The sequence below is a fragment of the Centrocercus urophasianus genome, unplaced genomic scaffold (assembly GCF_019232065.1).
Source record: "Centrocercus urophasianus isolate 14NV4802_14NV808 unplaced genomic scaffold, USGS_Curo_1.0 seq_10, whole genome shotgun sequence".
NCBI lineage: Eukaryota > Metazoa > Chordata > Aves > Galliformes > Phasianidae > Centrocercus > Centrocercus urophasianus.
The window spans coordinates 56395858-56404842 of record NW_024884142.1 but is presented as its reverse complement, the minus strand read 5'-3'; positions in this window follow the sequence as shown (position 1 = coordinate 56404842).

Sequence of the window (8985 nt, the reverse complement as noted above, 5' to 3'; positions counted from 1 at the left end):
TCTGGAGCTCATGCTGGGAATCCTCAGTGGCCTACCAACAGCTTGAACATAGTTGCTTTCATATCATCAGCTGGCTAGTGTAGTCACTCTCAGAATACTAATTCTTATCCTTTCAGCATATGTCAAAGTTAATTGCAGTGGAAAAGCAGTGCCAGGAAGAGACACTTGTCTGCTTTATCTAATATAAGATCTACCTTCTTAGATCTAAGTTCAATGAAAAGTAAGCGTGCATGTATATTTATCTCAAAATACTTTGAACCTGACACAAAGAAGTCCTAAGATTATCAAGATGCTAACCCTCTTCTTCTCAGTGTATTTTTACAGGGTAAACACAAAGACAACAACTGGGTGATGTACAGAATGCAACTCCCACCCCTGCATCAAGCCATCCTCAAAGTATTTATTTTCTTACCCCAATCTCTAGACCAGAAAAAAAAAACATGTATTTGTTGTTGTTTCTTTTTTGTTGTCCACAAGCTCTTAGTAACAGCTGAATAGATTCAAATATCCCCTACCACCATACTGACATCCACCCACTGACACACCTCCACGCTTCCTACCAAATTTGTGAGATTAGGTTGAAGAGTCTGGGCTCTCTCAAACATGACTGAAGCTAGCTGTCAGGAGATGGGCTGATTGATGGATCAGCCCTTGTTCCTCTGAGCTCTTGCGCCATTAAGTGAGATTAAAGAGTTCAAGGATTGGAATTGTGATACCTCCCTAATTGTTCAGTTCAAATGAATCCAACACTCGCAATAGTGTATTAAATGTATTTTTAAATATTGTAAAGCAGCAGCTTTACAACAATGCATTGTGTCTCTGAATACAATGGAGCATCTTACTGAAGTACCCTACTACTTTTCTGTTCTCGGTCCTGCTGCACAAAATCAGCATTTTACGCCGTGTTATGATAACAAAGAACTTCCAAACAGCCATTACACTGTATGTGTACATGGGAAACTGCTCATCAGTAATTCACAACAGAGGGAATTTTGCAATTCTGGAAGAAAGACTAGTAAGTGTAGTCAAAGTAGTCAAAGTGTTCCTCTTTCATTTTCTCTTTCAGTGTTTCCATACTAGCCTGGTGTGTAACCAGATAGCTTTCTAAGACCTCTGTTAGCAAGCAGAGTTTGGTGTGCAGGCACCAATCCTAATATATGGGAGCTTAGAGGTTTTGAGTGCAGAACAAATAGCTTTTAAAAGCAATACCAATTGCTAAGAGGATCGTATTACAATAATAGATTTGAAAGCTTATACTCCAAACAGCACTGTGGATGAGAGCCGACAACACAGATGAAGAATTTTGTGAGCTGCTAGGAGCAGAGCAGGACTTGCTTATTGCACTAATGAATGTGGGTTGTGGGACAGCTGATGCCTCACTGAAATCAGGCCTCTCAATCACCCAGGATTACCATGGGACTCAGAAGGGATGTAGAAGCAGCTCTACGAGGCTGGATGAGAGAAGCAGGTGAGCTGGTATCTGCATATTCAGTAGTATTCTGTTCTGACTAAGGTGAATGTTGTTGTCATAAATATAATAGTAATTAACTCTCACAGCAAATGACAGAAAAAAATGAAGGGATCCACAAGTAAAGGGAACTGACGTGCTACCTTGACAGAAGACACTGAAAGCTATTCAAATGAGAAGAGATGGATGGATAACTCTGACAGTCTCAGCCTCAGTCTGGAGAGGAGTCTGGAAGGAGCTGGGAACTGCTTAGCCGCTGCTTGACAGACCACGTTTCATCCGTGTTGAGAGGAAGCCTCAGAAGCAGAGCTCTCGGTATTTTTCAAACTGCTTGTGCATTTGGGTATTCCTAATGCTTTTCTTTACTGTTTCATAACATTTGCATCCTGGCTTGTGTGTGCTATATGCATTGGAAGAAACTTGAAATGCTCGAGGTTTCTTTGCCTGCATGCCTAATGCAGTAACACCTTGCTTGGCAGACTGAAGAAAAGATTGAAAGTGTTTTGGCTATAACTCTTGACCATGGTCAAATCAAGACCTCGCTTTTCTCAATCACCAACTCCTCACTGGGACCATACTTAAGCAGCAATGGTTTATGTCTCTAAAATAGAAGAGCTATTATCAACTAAAGTTAAAAATATGTTCAGTCAATCAGGTTCTGGTTTGGGGATGTTATGCAAGTCATGTAAAGGAAGTATTGACAAAATAGCATAGCAATGAAATTTTATTTGTAAGTCCGCTGGTTCCCAAACAGCTCTTAGTGGCAACTTCTTTCTGGACATCAACAGGGCAGGAATGGAGGTGCAAGGGAGCATATGGCCCAAAGGAGGCATATAAATCCTGCCCACACACACGCTGTGAACAGTTGGAGCTGGCTCACGGGCAGCACAAGAGGAGTATGTTCTGCAGCAGATGCCACTCTGTGCTGTATCCCACGGCTTTAGTATTTTACAAACATCCTGCTGCCTCTCAAATGTCTGTAAGGGTGGTTTTGAAAATGTAAGCCAAAGATAAGCAATGCAAAGGTGTCTGCTTGAGTCCATAGGCAGGCAGAGCAAGATCTTCAAAGGTCTGAATGTTTGCCATTCATCTTAATGGCATGTTATGACTAAAGTCATGCAGCAATACACAGTTTAGGGTTGTTAACTATTTCACTGCAGGGCAAAACTTGCAAGTAAATGTTAAATTGATGAATAGCATGTAGGTATACTTTAGTTATTCTCAGTGCCATCTTGTTTTGGTCTTACACTGCAGAAATATTTTTATTTGAACTTCATATTTGCATTATAAAGAACTGTCTAGAAATTATTTCCAAACGGAATTAGCAGGTGTTCTGACTATGATGCTGCTTACCTTACAATCTACCTTTACATCACAATTTGACACTTCTGTGACTATGAATTTATAAGATTCAAGCTTCTGAGGAAAGCAAGTGGGGCAAACCTTACATAATAGCAAAGATCAGCAAGAGCTACACAACTAAATGAAGACGAAAAGGTTGATGTGTTGTGTCTTGGTAATTCTGCAAGTTTTGAGACAGATGCTGCCATCTATTCAACTGAAAGAAGCAAATGTCCCTTCACTAACAAAATATAAATTGGAGGGGGACCCCAAGTCAACTAGAAATTTACAATAGATCTACCAAATTATTTTTCCTAAGTTGGGCACTGCCAGGGCTGCAAAAGAGCTTTTAAAGTCAAACTCATTTTATTATTACAGAATCTGAATCCTGTAGCTCTTTTAACAGATAAAATTTTACCGGAGACAAAGCAGAAGAAAAAGCATTTGGAAACGGAATTCCTTCTGGCCCACTGTGTCCTGGCAGAAAGGGTTCTTTTTTTGGGCTTCCTCTCAGTTCAGCAGCTCAGGATCTTTCTGTATTGCACCAAAGCCTCCTCTGAGAAAGATCCCTGAGACTCTAGGAAATATCTTTTGTCTCATCACTGAGGCCTGGCTGTGTGTCTGTTCTTCTCAGCAGTTTGCCTGTCTCTGCCTGTGATGCAGGCTCTGTGCCTGCTGTGTTCTCCTCATATCCTCACAGAAGTACTCCCACATATTACTCAGCAATTAATTATTTTCATTTTATTGCTTTTTAACTGAATTCATAGGCTATACATTATCTAAAAGAAAAATCATGCGGAAAATGAGAGGGGCTGATCAGAGAGGAACTATCTGGAGGGTGAGAGGAGAGGAAGCTGAAGGCTATGAACTGTCAGATGAAGTGAATTTTAAAACTAGTTTGGCACTGAGTGTCTGTGGTGAAAGAATATCATGAACAGTCTCTGGCCAAGTCTTTGGGAGCTGGCTTCTTTGTTCTTTTTTCTTTAGTGCTTAATCCCATAAAAAATGTACATGGCATTACTGAAAGAAATGGCCCATAGCGAAGATTGGTATGGCTGTCAGAAACAGACAAAATAATTAAGATCTTTGGAAAGAGCTATAGGAGATGAGGTAGGAAGAGCTATGAAAAGTACAGAAATATCAAGCATTGGCAGAAAGAGAAACATGAACGAAAAGAGAGAAACTTTGCACATGGTAAGGTGTTGCTTTGTAGTAATATTGAAAATACAGTAATATATTTCAATCTCTGCACAGTCTTCAAAAAATGTAAGTCACAGACAGAAAGTAAATTATCAGCTAAATATGCCTAATATGACAATTTAACTCTTCTCACAGGCACATTTTCTTTTTAATGAATAAAATACAGATTTACTCTAAACGCAATAGTTTTGAACGCCTATATCTAAAGCCTCATTTGTTTGCTGGACATATCCCTTCCTACAGCAGAATGTTCAAAAGGTATTTTCGTATTTAACTTTGACATTATTCTAATTAAAATATATATATATTAGTCTTAGCTAGAGAGATAAAATTACACAAATAGCTTTCATTTCTTTTGCTTTTGACAGGACTGCCTGCCTAGCAAATTGAGTGGATATACTGTGGTCAGTGCACCTTGAGCTCCAGGAAGCTGCGCAAAGCAGAGCCCCAGCTAGTCCCCTACAGCAGACTTGAGGCTGTGCAGCTGCCAGAGTAGATGCCACACCAACAGGGCTCTTGTCACGGCAGGGAAACCAGGCTGCTGGCAGTGTGTAACAGGGGGATGCTTTGGGCACAAAGGTGGAACACGGTGCCCTGCCTGCTGGGTTGGAGTCCCAGGCAGACAAGTATCATGCTGCAGGTATGCACATAGGGCACTCTGAGTGCTGTTCCTTAATGAATTGGTAGCATGCCAGCCTTTGATTGGCATGAGGCAACCACATGGGTTTTAATCTCTTCCTCTGCACACATAGTGACTATTAATGAGAGGATTACTGTGAAGTGGCCTGAAACTAAATGGCATGTGTAGAATCTCATGGCTATGTAAGTCACGGGCAGACTTGGATAGCACAAGAAAGGGGCCTCCTTCTTCACATTTTCCAGAAAGAAATGTGAAGATCAAATACTCAGTGTCAAACTCTTGCATGGAGGTACCCAAACTCATAACATCAGCTCTAAAATTCCAGTTCCCACTGCCAGTGTGTGAATGCCTCGCATGGGTGTCACCTTGTTCCTATAGCACCGGAAGTCTAGTGATGGGAGAGGTGATCCCATCAGCTGAGGCAGCTGACAAGCCAGAACCTTCTGCAGATCTGATTGTAAAAAAATGTTGCAAACGAGCACGTGACTGGGTTTACACTGTAGGACAATATAATACCCAGCTATGGAACTGCAGGGTCACTGCTTGCCAAAAGACTGAATAAGCTGATGTTTTGCAGGTACTCCAGGCTCACCCTCATCTCCCGAGCACATTCTGCAGCAGTTCGTAGTTAAGGTTACACAGACACACTCAGCAAAACAGGATCCCTTGCACTGGGGTGAGGGGAGCAGAGAGATGGCTGCTAGCTGCCAGCCTAGCGTGGAAAGTGAGTCATGGTCATGAAATAGGTCATTTCCACTCCGTGTGAACGCTCTCACATACTATTCAGGTTGGTTTCTGTAACAAGGAACAGCCTGGGCCCAGGTTTGCTTCTGGGCTTGCTGCTTCTGCTGCAGATAAGCAGGAAAAAATAAGCTGTATGAAAATGAGTGTTTTCAGCTGATGAATGTATGATTGTGGATTCTGGCAAAATTATTCTAACTTCCACTGATTGAACATGTGGTTTAGTTTTGCTTCATGCATCTACGTAGCTTCTTTAAAAAAGAAGGAAAAAAATCTCAGTAGCAGCTGCATTGGCTTCTGCTAATATTTGCTTCTCTAACAGAAAGCCTAAGCAGTCCAGCAAAAGATGAAACCCTTTCTTTCTTTTTATTTCAAATTATATCTTTGAAATGCGAGTTTCTGCTGGCAGATAGAATACGAGCTTATCTATGGCAAGTGGGAGGCTCTGCTGTGAGCCCTTCTTTGGGAAAGCCTCTTCGACCCCAAACAGGATATTCTACAACATTTGAAGACTGAGAGATGATAGCAGTATTTTTTCCAGGACGTTTCTCAGAGAAGAGGGAGGGGTGTCGTTATTGTTGTCATTTCACCGTAGCAGATAGAATGCTGTCTGGAGACGCTGCCCTTGCTGGATAATTGATTAAGGTTTGAATTTGAAAGGTGGACATTTCCTCTGTTTTTCTGTTTTCAGTTACCATATTAGATTTTCACATAGGGGACAAAAAAAAACAAAACAAAACAAAAAAAAAAAAACAAAACAAAAAAACAACAAGAAAAGAACAACCTTGTTTCTCTTGTTCCTGTTACCTCTCCATGTCACGACAACTTGCTGCATGAGAAGTGAGCTGCTGCCTCTTTTTTTCCTCTCCCTCTAGGAACAGTTGCTTTAGGAGTGATTCTGGTAACCTGATACCACTTGATGTATTTTTGCTGGAATATGGAGCCTACATAAATTGCACCATAAGCAAATTTCTTTATAATGGAAGGGTCGGGAAGCGGCAGCTTGGCAGGCCTTTCATTGGCGTGCTTTTTTTTTTAAGGTGGATTTTCCAGACACTTCTTAACAGATGGTATTTGCTATAAAGGAGAATTTTGCTAAAAGGTATTGGGAATATGTGATTGCCACTGTTTGCACAGAGCATCCCACCTGTAGGCAGAGTGCCCTAAGTTCAGAACAGATGCTGCCTGCCTGCCAAATACCACTCCATAAAATGAAAGGAAAGTTTGTTGTTTGCACTTTCCTATTTGTCTGACTAATTATTGCTGGTTTTGCAGGAGCCCGGAGCCTCTTAGTGAAAACAAATCCCACCTTCACAATCTCAAATGCAGACTTCTTTAGATTCAGCACAGAGAGACGCTGGTGACTGCAACGTGGTGTGATGCAGGTGGGGCCCTTGCAGTGATAATCCCTAAAAAGAGCTGGTACAGAGCTTTGGGTGAGATCAAAGGTCTTGTTGATCATGGCTAGAAAGAGATCAGCCAAAGGAGCATGAGTGCAGCCCAGGACTGCCCTGCAGTTTGACCCCTCCCTAGCAAGCTGAGCCTGAACTCCAAATCTTTTTCTTTTAAATTGTTTACATTGGAAGTGCTGTTTATTCAAGGAGCCAAAAGAGACTGAAAGTCTTTGGGCATATATAGCAAGTGCTACAGTGAGAGAGGCTTCTTCAGGCTGCCCCTCTAGCATACATTTGGATCTTCTGACAGAAGAGGATCCTCTGACAGAAAGGGAGGTTTTCCATTTCATTTCTTTCACTGAAAAGAATGCTGCTGGCTGAGCAGGTTGGAGCAAGCAGGAGATGCCTAGAATCATAAAATCACCGAAGTTAGAAAAGACCTCTGAGATCGTCTAGTCCAACTGTCCCCCTATCACCAGCATTTCCCCACTAAACCATATCCCTTAGTACAACATCTGAATGGGGAGGGAATGCAGCTCTTGCATTATCAGCTGCAGGCCTCTGCTTCGGAAACCCTTTATCACAGCATGGCATTTATGGAAGGCTCAACACGCACCAAAAAGGCTTCTGGATTTGGGACTTCTGCTGCTAAATAACTTGTGTGATGATGAATGAGTACTTTAAACTTACAGCACATTGCTTCATTCATCTCCACAACTAAGCATTTCCTAACAGGAATTTCTCTGGGCTCTCTGGAAATTCAGTGTTCATAAATTGCTTTGAGAGCCTTTCCTCAAAGGCTATAAAGACACAAAACATTTCTTCTTGTTATGTACGTACAGAGTAAACATAACTCCAGGTTATAAAGCCACAGCCAAGTGGTAAAGACCATTTCAAATCCATGCTGCTCGGGATTCGAGTGCCCTGTAGCAGGCTGGGTGCACTCATGCTGTAGGGCCTTTGGCCTGCATTTCCTCTTGGTGCCACGAATCACAACTGATGGACAACACAGTTTTCTCTCATATTGTTTTGATGTAGACTACAACAGAGCAGTGTTTGTAATTGATTAAAAGTGGGTGAGAAGACTAGAGACTTTCTTCTAACTTTCCAACCAGTTGCAGGCTGCAAGATTCCACTCTGTAGCCAGGAGGGTTTGGAATTGTCTGAAGTAGGGGAAAGCTATGTATCCATTCTGATTTCTAACAAAACAACCGAGTCTCCTGATAAACTACCAAGTGAAGTGAAGCTCCTTCAGAAACAGCCTCTGAGCGTGCATCATCACTTGATATTCATGACAAGTAGGTCCCACCCCTTAGTCTCACACTTTAACTATTCAAAAAAAAGCTATACCATTAAAAAGCAACTTTTTGAATATATGTTTGTAATGTCTGCCGACTTTATTTCTCTAAGCAAAAGATCATCTCTACTGCCTTTCTAGCTGATGAGAAGAAGTTGGTCTGTGTCTGCAGGAGGGACTTTCCCCAGAACTCTGCACCTGGGGATACCAGCCATCAGACACCACCACTTTGCATGCACCTCCAGCTCTGAGGTCACCAAAGTCATCCTAGCTCACAAGGTACACACATTCTCTAGTTCTGGGGTAAGAAGGTTGTTTTCTGTTGTTATTTATTAGTATGTATTTCATTTATATTTTAATAAATATTTTTTATGTATTCATAGTACTTTCATTATTATTTTTTCAAATGGGAAGTTGTCTTTTGAAATCAATTTTCCAGATCATGTTCTCTTATCCCACAAGTGCTGCTGAGATTCTATTTCTTTCCTCACGGGGATCTTGTCCTATATAGAGAACAATAACTAGATGAGAGACAGGAGGCAGGAAATATGCCATTTCACTATATCTGTGCAGAAAATTGTCAGATTCTGTGAATGGTTACTGGGGAAGCAGAAGGAGCCATGCCTCTGAGCATCCTTTCCAGTACAGCTCTAAAGGAGTCTGTGGCTGAGGTGCTTGGAAGGCAGCACACCCAGCACGGAGATACACACTTCTACCAAGAAAGTCCTTCAGTCTTAGGAACTCCTGAATACCCACCCAACTTTGAATATCTTTTGCCTTTGTGGTGGAACTCAGCTGCAGATCATGGCAGAGATCTTCACCAGCTTGATACATCCACCAAAAAAAGAACAATCTGGTCTAATAAAAGAAGGATATGAATTAGGAAGCAATTTACTGAATTGGA